The sequence below is a fragment of the Amphiura filiformis genome, chromosome 20, assembly GCF_039555335.1.
Source record: "Amphiura filiformis chromosome 20, Afil_fr2py, whole genome shotgun sequence".
Classification (NCBI taxonomy): Eukaryota; Metazoa; Echinodermata; class Ophiuroidea; order Amphilepidida; family Amphiuridae; genus Amphiura; species Amphiura filiformis.
Window position 1 is genome coordinate 59417236 of NC_092647.1, and position 12911 is coordinate 59430146.

General features: G+C 34.9%; 1 protein-coding gene across 3 annotated transcripts in view; it reads left to right on the plus strand.

Moving 5' to 3' along the window:
- The window catches only part of LOC140142466 (uncharacterized), a 71509-nt gene that overhangs the window by 29079 nt on the left and 29519 nt on the right, over window positions 1-12911 (plus strand). The window contains exons 1-2 of one of the 3 annotated variants that reach the window (XM_072164453.1): window positions 8470-8536; window positions 10806-10888. The exons of 1 other annotated variant lie outside the window; for it this stretch is intronic. The gene's annotated coding sequence lies outside the window, so the exon portion shown is untranslated. Of the gene's footprint in view, window positions 1-8469; window positions 8537-10707; window positions 10889-12911 lie in introns of those variants that run through there. One more of the 3 variants, XM_072164452.1, reaches the window with a different exon arrangement.

Sequence of the window (12911 nt, forward strand, 5' to 3'; positions counted from 1 at the left end):
TGTCACAAGATTTGAAAAGTAAATAGCCTATGTACACACTGAACACAAATTATGCACATACAAGCTGTATTTAAGTACATGCCAAAGCTATCAGTATAAAATGATATATATGACCTTCACGATGCTATTAATTTAGCCCAAAGATTAGGAAAACTAGCAAAACTGGTGTACTGGTACTGTTCAAATAAAAACATCTGCAAATCTTGCTGCAATTTCCAAATAGTATTTCTATTACTTAAATAATTATTTTTGTTATTTCTTTTAATACAAACACATTACTGCCTATGACGACTTTATCGTATTACTTACATATCAAAATCAAGTAATAATTACAAAACTCCCTGTAAACTATCACCTCTGTGGGTGCTTGGGATATAACCGGCACAAATATTTTCTCAACACTGCGGCATGTGAGAAAGTAGGTCAATAGTCAGAGAATACAGGGCGGGTGCGGCACGCCGCACCCGCCCAAAAATATAATAATAATAGCTTTATTTATTCGAGATAAAACTTGCTCAACATATAAATCGCTGTTCTTCCACATGTCTGTGATTGAAATACAGATTATAGATTAAAATGACAGTTTTACAAGTTAGTACAAATATAAAACAAAACAACTCATTTTTTCAGTGTTTTTATTTGGGCCCTCCAAATTTAAAGGTAAGGGCTGTGGTACAATTTACAAATGACCATCAGTGGTGCAGACAAAGCATTCCATTTAGTCAATCATTTTGTGGGTTTACCATTTGGTCTAATACCAATTGTCTAATATCCATTTAGTCCTATAACCATTTGGTCCAACAACCATTTGGTCCAATTTAGTCATTTACCATTGAGCTATTTTAAACTTAGGGTGGGGTTTACCATTAGGCCAGATGGGCCAGGGTCCCTAAAATTGCATAATGTATGTTCCCTTTTAGCCCCAAAACGTCATGTTTTGGACCAAAATATGGTAACATTGCAAAATTTTGGTTGCGTGCACTGGCCTTTACGTAGCAAAATTCACCTTCATGTTGGGCTAAAATTGTCTGAAATTGGACATTTTTAGCAATTTAGCCTTGAAAGGGAGAACAGTGTCAGTGCATTGATTGGTCACCCCAGGTTAAATAAGAATTATGGCCAAAATTCATTTCTATTAAGACCAAATTAGTAATAATGGAATAACAGCCCTTGTACCGGTCCATGTCCTACTCACGTGGCACTGCTGGTGATGCATGATGAGCCTAATAGTAGGTATGTCACAGTGGCTGCACAATAATTCTGCTACACTGTGCATGCAAGCATAACAGTGAATTGAAAAGGCCGCGCTTCAAATTTGGCCAATTTTAGAAAACATCCATGTCGATAAATGAATTTCTTCATATGCTTCATTTATCCAAATTGTTTAAATTTTTAATATATGATGTGTGAAGCCTTTCCGAGGCTAACATCGGGTCCTCCAAAATTAACAATTGTTTTGTTTAAGAGCTACTGCCTGTTTTTATGGATTTTTGAAGATCGCTCATAAATCAGTAAATATAGGCCTATTGAAGTAAAGGAACTACCACCATTTAGCTGAAATACTAATATTTCTTAGTATGTAAATTAATTCCGTCGACAACAAATGAAACACTTCCCTAAAACCAGTTGAAGCAAAACATTAATCAATGTTTTTTTTAGGGAGTAATTTTCCAAACCACAATAGCTCTAAGCCATTGTGTGTGTCCAAGGCCATACTATTTTTGTATACGCTGTACAGTAAAATTGCTGTTCACTTTACCGATTGTCCTCCCACGTTAATCCAGATGACAAAATGTTAATTTAAAGTCTCATTGCAACTGAATTTTAATTTTTACTTTTCGGACTTGGCTTTGAGTAATGGTGACACATACCATGTTTACAGTAAAAATGAAAATTATATTCTTGACACCATCAAAATGTCAAACTTTTTATTTTTTTTGTATTGTTTTTAAATAATTAACTGCAGTTCATTTATTCAACCTCATAACAGGATCATACTTAAAAAATTATGATGAATGAACAGACGTTCATTAAATATTGAAAAAACCCTAAAATTACTCATGCCTAATTTGCATAATAATAGCATAAATAAATAATTAGCTGTAATTACCTAATTTGCATAATTAATTACTTTTTGTGTATTTTTGTTATCAATTGAAAGAACGTTGTATACATATGTGTGCAAAAAAAACCGCACCTTTATATCATGTACGGTTTTCTATTGGCATCAATTTTGCATATTAATTAGCTGAACTTAGTCATTTTTTGAGATATAATTTGTCTGCAGATTGGCCGAAATTGCTAAAATAGTATATTTGGTTAATTTATTATGAATATTCAATGATAGATTTTTAATTTTTTTTTTTCTGTAACAAAGTCAGGAAAGATAATCATTTAACATGTGATATTTAAATTAACGCTGCTTTTTCAAGCAAGCGTCCAAATATACCTTCAAAATCTCGAAATGTGCCAATTTTGTCATTACAGCCATTTGTGGCAGGATTTCATTCCATCTACGAGCATCTTTAAATTGACACTACATCACAATGCATTGACCGATTTCAATTCTGTTTTTTGATTTTTGATGCTTTAATAAGCTCAATAATGTAGGAACATTGAATAACGTGTTTCTGCTGCGATTATTTTTGAGGTGATATGCCTACTAATAGTGTCAGCTATACATTTATTAATTAGATGGAAAAGACCAGGAAAAGGACAAACAGCCCACCAAAATGTCACTTTCACTCGCATACAATTATATCTGCATGCCGGATACACTACATCTTCATTTTTTGGATACATTATAAACAATAATTACACTGAGAAATCCTGAATGTAGGCCCCTGATGCATAGGGTTTAATACATGTAGTATGTTTCTTTATACACATCATCTTGGTATACATATACTTGTTAAATGCTAAACAATTTTTGCCATGTTTTGAGGACAAAACTTCAGCAGGATTTGCAAAATTTCCCATGATGTATGATACATGGGAAACGTAACCAGTAGTAGACGAAATGGCAATTTTAGATCAATTGGGGAATAGATGAAATGGTATTTGACTTACTGGTAATTAGACCATACGATTGATAGACCTAATGTTATTAGAACAAATGGTTATAAGACCAAATGATTATTGAAAAATATTAGACAACATGGTTATTAGACTATGTTGTTAAACTGGTTATTGGACCAAATAATATTGGACTAAATGGACATTAGACTATTATGATAATTAGACTAAGTGGTGATTAGCCTTTCTGGTAATAGACCAATTGTATATAAACTAAATGGATTTTAGACCAAATGATATTAAACCAAATGACCATCATTTTTAATGTATACAAATTTACATATTTAAAAGCAAGTTGAACTTAAATTATGGATGCATGATTTCATTTTTATGTTCAGTATTAAAACTTAAACTAATGGGCAGACCCAACATGAAAATGAAACATGACCTCTTCATGTTTAGACATGATTATTTTGACTCGCAAAATCAGAACAAAACATCTTTCAGCCTTAACATTATACATATTCACTGAGAAAAGTACAAGCTTTCCTTTGATACCAAATTCTCCATTTTTGTGGAGGAAATTGTGGATGAGGATTCCTCTTCTTTGAATAATGTCCAGTTTGGGTCACATTTCATAAAAACACCCACTGTAAATAGTCTTTAGTTTCCGGAGACGGGTTTTGTAATATATCACTATTGTGTACATTTGGAATCCTGAATCAGATTTGATAAATATAGTATGTGGAGATAGTATCCATAATCAGGTTTTGTAAAATCATGTCCATGTATATTTCCTGAATTGGATTTTATAATTTAAAAAAGAAGAAGAAAAAAACAGGAACAAGGTAAACTTTGTTCTTTGATATTTTGATATGACTGTACAGATATCAGTTTTGTACCATGTATACTTTTCAATCTGCTCTGAGAAATAAAGCAATATGAAGCAAATGGATTTCGTCATATATGTAGCGCTGAATTTAATATATATCCTTCTTTGATATTTTAAATCTATGGATGCCTGATCCCAGAACACTAAAAATTACCAATAAAAATGATCCACTATATTTGCAGATTTTCACTAATCCCCACCTAATTCCATGTTCTGATAGACACAAGTATACATGTGAATGCCTCATCCAGTGAAGTCTGTAATACATTTCATTTAGGAGAGGTTGGAATTGTCTATTGAGTGTGTCCAAAATTTGAAGCAAAGAAATGTCTGTGTATTATGGGGATTGAACTTCATTTTAGGGATAAGAGGCAATTGGTCATTAACGTCCGATTTCTCGAAGCTTGGCTAGTGGTCAGGCTTCCTAAGACAGCAGGCTAACCCTACCAATGTGGATTCATTTATTGATTTATCTTCCTAGGTGATGTATGATAATTGTAAGCGCTGGTATATAGGACTAATTGGGCTTAAGCCTGGTGGCTTAGGAAGCCTGACCACTAGCAATGTTTTGAGAAACTGGCCCTTACTGGCTCCTTCTCCATGGTTTCGGATCACCATGGGGATGGTTTTTGCTCCATCTTTTTCATGAGCAGTCTATATTTGTATAAAAGGACAGGCAGATAATTGGCACCTGGTTTTTTTGGCAGGGGGGACAAGTTGGGCAACAATCTAAAATTGTCTAAAATTTGGCTTTTTTTTTACACCAAATTTTTCTGTGATTTTAGTTTTATTTTAAAGGGTTTGGGGCAAAGCCGAAGGGGAGGTGTACAAAAAATGCCCCATGGTGCCACCACTTACTCGAACTACTAATTAGAGAATAAGCGATAGGAATTTTTATTTTGCCTATCCTCTATCGTGTGATAGAGCGACAGGCAGGTCCAATATTTTGAGTAGTGGATGCCGCGCAGCCGGCATCCACTACGATAAAAAATATTGGACCTGCCTGTCGCCTATCATAGGTAGAGGATAGGCAAAATAAAAATTCCTATCGTTTATTCCCATTCTTAGTCAGTTAAATATTATTTTAATAACTGTAAACAAATTTTTAAGCAAAAACTAAGTTACCGTCATAAAAACTCCCCTCGTTATAAAATGAACGAAACTTGTTTACAACTTCACGTATTCTGTTGCGTGTATTGCTAGCGCGTCGCAGATACGCACGGTCTCGCGATCCAGCGCGATACATACGCGAACCTCTACACGCGTTTTACGCATTATCAAGACGCATGGTGACGTGGGGTCGTCTACGGCCTGATAGATGGCACCCGAAATCATGCGATTGTCCAATCAGAAATGTGTCTACGAACTAGACCACTCCCACTGACTAAGAATAAAAAATATGGCCACAATAGGGGAAGAAGAGTGTGCTTATCACTTTTGTATAGTAGAGTTTATCGACAGATGAATTCACCAGATCAGTTCAAACTTCTGGTGAGTTATGGTGTACGAGTATGTCACAGCTTGGGAAACAGCTGGCTTTTCCCTCTGCTGGTGCCTTCAGTGCTCATCAACTGCCCCAGCAATTGATATGCATGGTTTAATGATAGGAAATTTTGCTTCTCATAAAAAGCATGATAAGTCGAGACTGTATATCTTTTGCTGAGGTGGATGCCCTGTATTTTGTTTTTTACACGATTATAATTTACCAATGGTATATTATATACCCTGCAAAAATCTTTAGGATGCTGTATTTGTGACAGTATCTGAGATATTTAAAAAGACTGTGTTATCAATCAAATTATTAGTTGAACGAGTAAGCAATGTTCATAACACTGAATTAAATAGCAATTGGGAGCAATTTTCTTTGTTTTGCCCTTGGCTCAAAATGAAAGGCCCATTCATTGATTTGCTCGTCTAAGGGTTCATAAAAAATAATCAAAATTCAGACTTCAATTACCATGACAACTATTGCTTCTTTTATTACCATTTTTTCACATATGTTTAAAAGTAAAAATTCCAGTTCAAGGCCAAAAACATGTTGACAGTTGGGCCTTTTGTATGCATTTGCAATAATCCTTTTCAAAAACTAGGGCAAACTTCACGCCTATCACCCCTTGCATGGTTCCGCCACATTGGGCAGAGCCTCAAACTGGTAATAGACATGAAAGAGAAGAATTTCGTCACTTTACACAATGTTATATGACTCGTTCAATTTCCATTCATGCATGCTGCCAGATCAAGGCTCTACCTTCAAACTTGACCATGCAAGAAATTGTGCTTTTTCACATACTCTTTCATCGTTATCCAAACTACCATTTCCATCGGCATAGTTCATTTTTATAGTCAACACATCCAGAGTACATATGAATGTTTACGTAGCGGGTTTATGTGTATAATGTTGAGGATAAAATTTTTGATCAAAATACATTTCAAAGTAGTATCTCTCTTTTTCAAGTTTTCTTGAAATTTTCTTTAGATTTAGTGGCATGCTTTGTTATTTTATGTTTTTTTTTCTTTTTGTCTCGCCTCAACTTGTTCAGAAAGAGATAATTGTAATAGTGAATATGCAGTGCACAATGGGTATTTTTGGGTCAAAAAGGGATTTTGGGGGCCTTTGACGATTTAGGGTATGCCCCCCCCCATCCCCTAGTTATGGGCCTGATTGTAACATGTTACAATATTTTATGATCAATACAGACATAAAATAACTCGGCAGTTTAGGCCTGTGTCTATCACATTGACAGGAATCCTGAGTTCAAAACCCAGAAGCAGAATCTTTTTTTAACCAATCCATTTTTCATCAAATTTTTTTAAATTTTTATGTGAAAATGTACATATTGCACTGGAAAAATTGTGCCCTTTTTTGCTGGAACAGTGCTGCATGGTTGCAAATAAGAGCAAAAAACACACCTTCGGCAATATTTATACATTCACTGAAGGTCCAGAAAGTCAGTGTTTTCCTATTGAAAACACGGTATAATAAAGAATCATTCCGGTTAGAGATTAAACCGGAATATTCCTGCTCACCCTGATTTTCTACTGCGCTAAATACGGGGTAATTACCCGGTGCCGTTGATGTCATTTGCATACTTGCCGGTTGTCATCCCCCCACATCGTGATTAAACCTTTCAAAGTTTCAGTACTCCACTGCACTGTGGCGAACCGGAATACGGAGGCATGTGGTTTTCTATTGACAAAAGCCGACTCTCCTCTACGGAAAAAAATCCTAGTTTTAGAAGGATAAATCCCGGCGAAATAGCAGAGAAAATTTAGCTGGCAAACACGGCCAAATACAGGAGGACAGCATTTTCTACTGGTAATCTTTAATCCCCAAACCGGATAAAAGCTGGCTTTTTACTCCAATAGAAAAACACTGAGTATTGTCATCTCATGTTTTTCTTATGATATTGGCTGTACCAAGTAAGCCACCATTGTCTGCCTGCAATATTGCTTGAACCTATCAGGCAGTAGTACACTTCACCTTCTAGACACTTCCTTTCTTGATAACAGTGCCTACTTTTGTCTAAATATTTGTGTCAATGTAGGCTTTATCAAAATGAAACACACTGTATCAGTAATTTCCAGTGATTTAGACAAGACTTTTACAACAAAATGTAACATGGGATTGGGATCTACCCAAGGGCATATCAGTGGAACAGGGGGTAGGATCAATTGAATTTAGCCCCATTTGAACCATATGTCTTCCTTCAAATCACAAACTTCTCAAAGTGCACTTTTTCCCCTTCCTCAGAGTGACAATGACCAAGCTGGTTATATCATCCCCCCTATTGTAATCTCATGAAATGTCATCATTATTTGGTGTGATCAAGCCAAATCAGACTGAAGTCGGGCATATTCAAGGCATATGCTAAGCTACATTTTGCAGAAAACCCCACTGAAATTGAACATTTAGTTCCAAAGATATGAACAGTTGAAGTGTTGCCAAAACAAAAGACAGCAAAAGAAATTAGGGAGGGATCACTATTTACGCCAGGGGGGAACGGAGGATTTTCATATATTTTTGCACAAAAATTTTGCAACCCCCAAAAATCGAATAAAAAATTTCACCCCCCCCCCCCCGAATCCTCCATTCCTTGTATATAATTCCATGCCCCCCTCCAATATTAAGGTCAAAATTTCATGCCCCCCATCATCAAGTCAATCAAAAAATTTGTGTTCCCCTAAAATCCTCCATTCACCCCCCCCCTTTATTATCTTTGTTTGGTTTTATCTGAAATATTTCCGACTTCTGACTGATTTTGCTTGATCATAAATAAATAATAATAATAATAAATTTTGGATTTTGGATCACATCACATGAGAAACCTTGTGATTATTTCAAGGGGATTCAGAGCTATATGTGTTGCATTTGAAGCTATTTGAAAGAAGTGTGCAGATAAAAATAAACCCTTAAAAAATTATGAGTACCAATCATTTTGATACAGCCTGTATAAATATAGGTCATCAAGAACATGATACAGGAAACAATTATGGTGGCCTGGTATAATGCAAGAATGATGAATTTTGCATGGAGCAGCTTTACACACCATTTTTTTATCTTGGCTGGACATGTGGTAATGGTATTCTTGCATAGTGTTCAATAGGCTTCATATTGCAGCAACTGGATTTGTGAGTGTTATTTTCATATTGATTACCTTCAAATTTTGTCTGTTCACTGCCCAGCAAACGCAAAATGTTTTACAGAAAATGTTTATATGTTGGGTTATATAAAGGGTATAAAATGTTGTAATAACTTTCAGGAAACAGTTTTGAAAACTTGATGCAAAACATTCTAACAAATGTTAAGTGTTGACAAAATACTGAAAATAGTTTGCAAAAATGGTTTCTCAAATATATTTTTTCAATAACATTTTGACAACATTTTTAAAATGTTGTTATAGTGTTTTTTCATATTAAAATATTAAAAATTTTAACAATGTTTATATAACCTGGCATTTAAATGTTATTAAAATGTTTTTACCACAACCATAACATGTTTATAACACGTTTGTAACATTTTAAAAGGTTTTTGTGTTTGCTGGGTACGCCATGAATTCTATTCAATCTTACTTTGAAACACGAAAAAACAGTGGCATGATCGGCGGGAATTAATAATTCCAGTCGATCATGCCGCTGTTTTTCCGTGTTATATTTTCTCAAAGGGAGGATGGCAATTTATTTCTCGCATTTACGGCCCTAGCTACTATGGGCTATTTGCGGTGAGGAGATAAGTTTAAGTGACCGCTTATAGGTTCAAATTTCAACCAGCCTAATCATGAAGCTCCTGTGGCCGAGTGGTTAAGGGGTACTACACCCCTGTGGTAAATTTGTGACTATTTTTGCATTTTTCTCAAAAAATAATAACACACTGGTAACAAAAGTTATAGACCACTTGACATCACTGTTTATCAACAAAGGCGAGGGATTCGTCTATCGATATGCTTGAACGAGCCGCTACACTGTTCAATGGCTTTCTTGTACTGTATGAAATGTGGCGGGCGATTTAAAATGCACGTGCCCTTAGCAAACTACGATGCGACGCACACTGCAGGGCAAAGAACAATGAAAATTGCCATAATTCGCGCGCATACTGCCGGGCAATGACGTCACATGCCAAGTGGTCTATACATATTATTGGGGCAAGGAATCCAATTACTACACTGAAATTTCAGTGACTCAAGACCAGCAGTTCGGTATATATGATAGGAAATAATTAAGGTACATTCTAGCGGTACCTCTTTTCTTATCATAAATAAAGAACCGCTTGTCTTGGGTCACTGAAATTACAGTGTAGCAATTGGATTCCTTGCCCCTATAATATACACATAACTTTTGTTACCACTGTGTTATTAGTTTTTGAGAAAAATGCAAAAATATACAAAAATTTATCGAGGGGTGTAGTACCCCCTTAAGGCACAGGTCTTGTAAACCTGAGGTCCTGGGTTCAATTCCCAGGCGGGATCACTTTTTCTACTTGTCTCCTTTATTATTTGCCACGGCTTACCTTGAAAACTGAAAAATTGAAACTGAACTTGGAAATGATCATGATGCATGCATGACGTAAGAACACTTATTTTACATTGTTTGCTGACTAATCATTTGTTTAAAAATGACCATTTTCTCGATATTCTTTTCAGAGTAAAAAAACATATATGTTGGTCCTTTTTGGAATAGATTTTCCTTACCCTTTAAGATTTAGTTGGAAGATTTAGTTATTAGCATGGTTGCCAAACCCAAGATTTGGTAGCCCAATTGGGCGACTTTTGAAGAATAATTAAAACTGTTTATATATTTAACAGCGTTTTATGGCATAAAATAACATAAAATGCCATTTTGATTTGTTCAAAATATTAGATACGACGGTAATGAATGACAATAATATAATTTTGCACCATCTATTTTGAGGTAATTGTGTGGAATTATTGTGGTTTTATTTTGGGCCTTGGTATATTTCCTCGGGAGCTACTGCCCAACAAAAGCATCATATTTCACACAATGACCTCATAGATTTTATTATTGTTTATAGTAGTTACTTATTTAAGTTACTCAAAGTTATTTTATAACTTGGTTAATTACATTGTTGATAAGTTATGTTTTTGTTGTTGTTGTTGTCATTGTCGTATGTCGTTGTTGTGGTGTCATTTTGACCAAGGTTAAAAATTCTATAGACATCAGTCATTCATGCATGGTTAGCTTAAATCTGTCTTTTGGTAATGCATCGGTAATGCCTAAGGAAATTATTATGGTTAAGGTCATGATCAACAGGGTATGACTGAAATTTTTATTGAAAAAAGGTGACAGCCAAGTCGTATTGCAGCTGGCGGTATAGATTCATTCACATAGAAATACTTTTTGTTATATTTTTACATGACTTGTATGAATTTGATTTGCATTGCAGAATTCAGGTTGTGGTGGTTGTGTATAAGGCTCGTATAGCTTGGTTTATAGCGGGTCATTTGCAAATTAGAAAGGAGCTGGAAGGTAGGTATAAGTTTCATGTGTCAATTGCAGTATTATAAATCTTTTAATTCTGTATGCCTGATTAGTTAATCAAAGGTTTAGCTTCCCGCATGCATATTGGTATTGTCCTGTTGATATAATTTTCCAACAGATATACAGCATGTCTCAAAAATGATTATTTATACTCTCCACATAGGTGTCGACTGCAGACGACAAGTTCCAAATTAAAAACTCAAAATATTGTACTTTCGCTTGAATATACACATAACTTTAGTGTATACATGTTGAGGGGCCAAGTGGACTTGCGGTCTTCTTGCCCTCAGGTCTTCATATGTATTCTCCACAGCAAATATGAAGTTCATACTATATTTTCTTTCAAAGTTATATCTGTTTTAATAATTGGCATTTTTGGTAAAAAAATGGGGAAAAATCACAAAAACTGCATTTCTTAGTCCAAATATGTCAGCTCACGTCACTTTTCAGAAATGCAAGCAGTGTAAGTCGGAAAGATGAGACTCTTATGGTTAATTTTAACCTGGCTGGCACCTTTGTCTAAAAATGATGCACGAAAACCTTGATAAGAGCAGATAGACCGATGCATGCATAATTACCGCTTGCACTTTGTAAAAGTCTTCTGGCGTGTTGCTAGAAAAGCGTGAAAAGCAAAAATGCACCTATTCGCATGCATTTGCAGCTGGGGTGTGCAGGGAAAGTTTGTTTTGGGATTTGGATCATGGTGAATCGGTGCAATGCCTGTCAACAACAACAGATTTTTTATGATTTTCTGAGTGGCGGTGGCAGGAATGGAGGAAAGTGAAATCAGGGTGGGGTAAAAAAAGTTTGCCTAAAATTGAATTTTGGCCACAAAAGTGGGATTTCGGTTTTGTTGTTCTCCTGGAGGCAAGCCACCCCTTGCTTCCCCTGTGACCGACAGTAAAATATATTACAAAAAAAAGTATGCAATCATTTACCATGTTTCATTTGCAAATTTTATGATTCAATTATTTTCCCCATTTCATTTGCAAATTTTGTATGATACGATTGACCAGTTTTGAAGAAATAAAGAATTTAATACAAAGCATGTGTCAATTACCTTTATCTAACAGATTTTTAAAAAAAGCTTGCCAGTTAGTTACCATGTCAAGGTCATATACTGCACCAAAAAAATATCCTAGCTTAATACACATGGAAAAAAATCCTAATTTTAAAACTCAACCATGATAAATTGATTTGTTTAATAGATGCACTATCTAATATGGCACATTATGACACCCCCATTGAATCCAATGTGACTTCAAGAAGCAAAGTTTACAAGCATTTGATTTTAAAAACGTAGGTCCAGTTTTAAAAGTGACAAGCTGGCCTATTCAAAACTCCACACTGACTAGACATCTGGTTTGAGAGTGGTGAATGGCTAATTTATGTGTTCCTTTAAATTAAAACAAAAGGAACTGAAACAAAATAGCTGACAAATACAATGAAAGTTATGAAAAGTACAGACAAGTAAAAACTGAAATAAAAACTATTTTAAATAAAGCTTCATTGAAGAAACTGTGTTGTCTCTTTCTTGCGCTTGTTGGAATCTTTTTGCGGCTTGTATAGGCCAGTTTGTCACTTTTAAAAGTGGACCTTCGGTCTATTCAGTTGCTTGTAACTGTACTTCTTGAGGTCACATTAGATTCAATGTGGTGTCATAATGTGCAGGATTAGATCATGCATCTATTAAAAAAACCAATTTACCCTAATATTATTCAGTTTTGAAATTATGATTATTTTACCAAGTGTAAGGATACTTTTTTGGCGCAGTATATTATTTTCATGGGTGAAGTGTTTGTTACCTTTTTAGTTTTGTGAAAGTTGTCAAGAAATTTATGCAAATTTTGGAATTTGTTTTCAAAGTCATCTCCAGGCTTTAATTAAAAATTCCTTTAAAAAAGTAAAAGTATTGAAATAGCTTGAAATGTAACTGTTTGGATAAAACTTTGTGTTAAAACAATTATAACATTAGCATAGTAAACAAAGAAAGATTATGAAATGCAAAGCA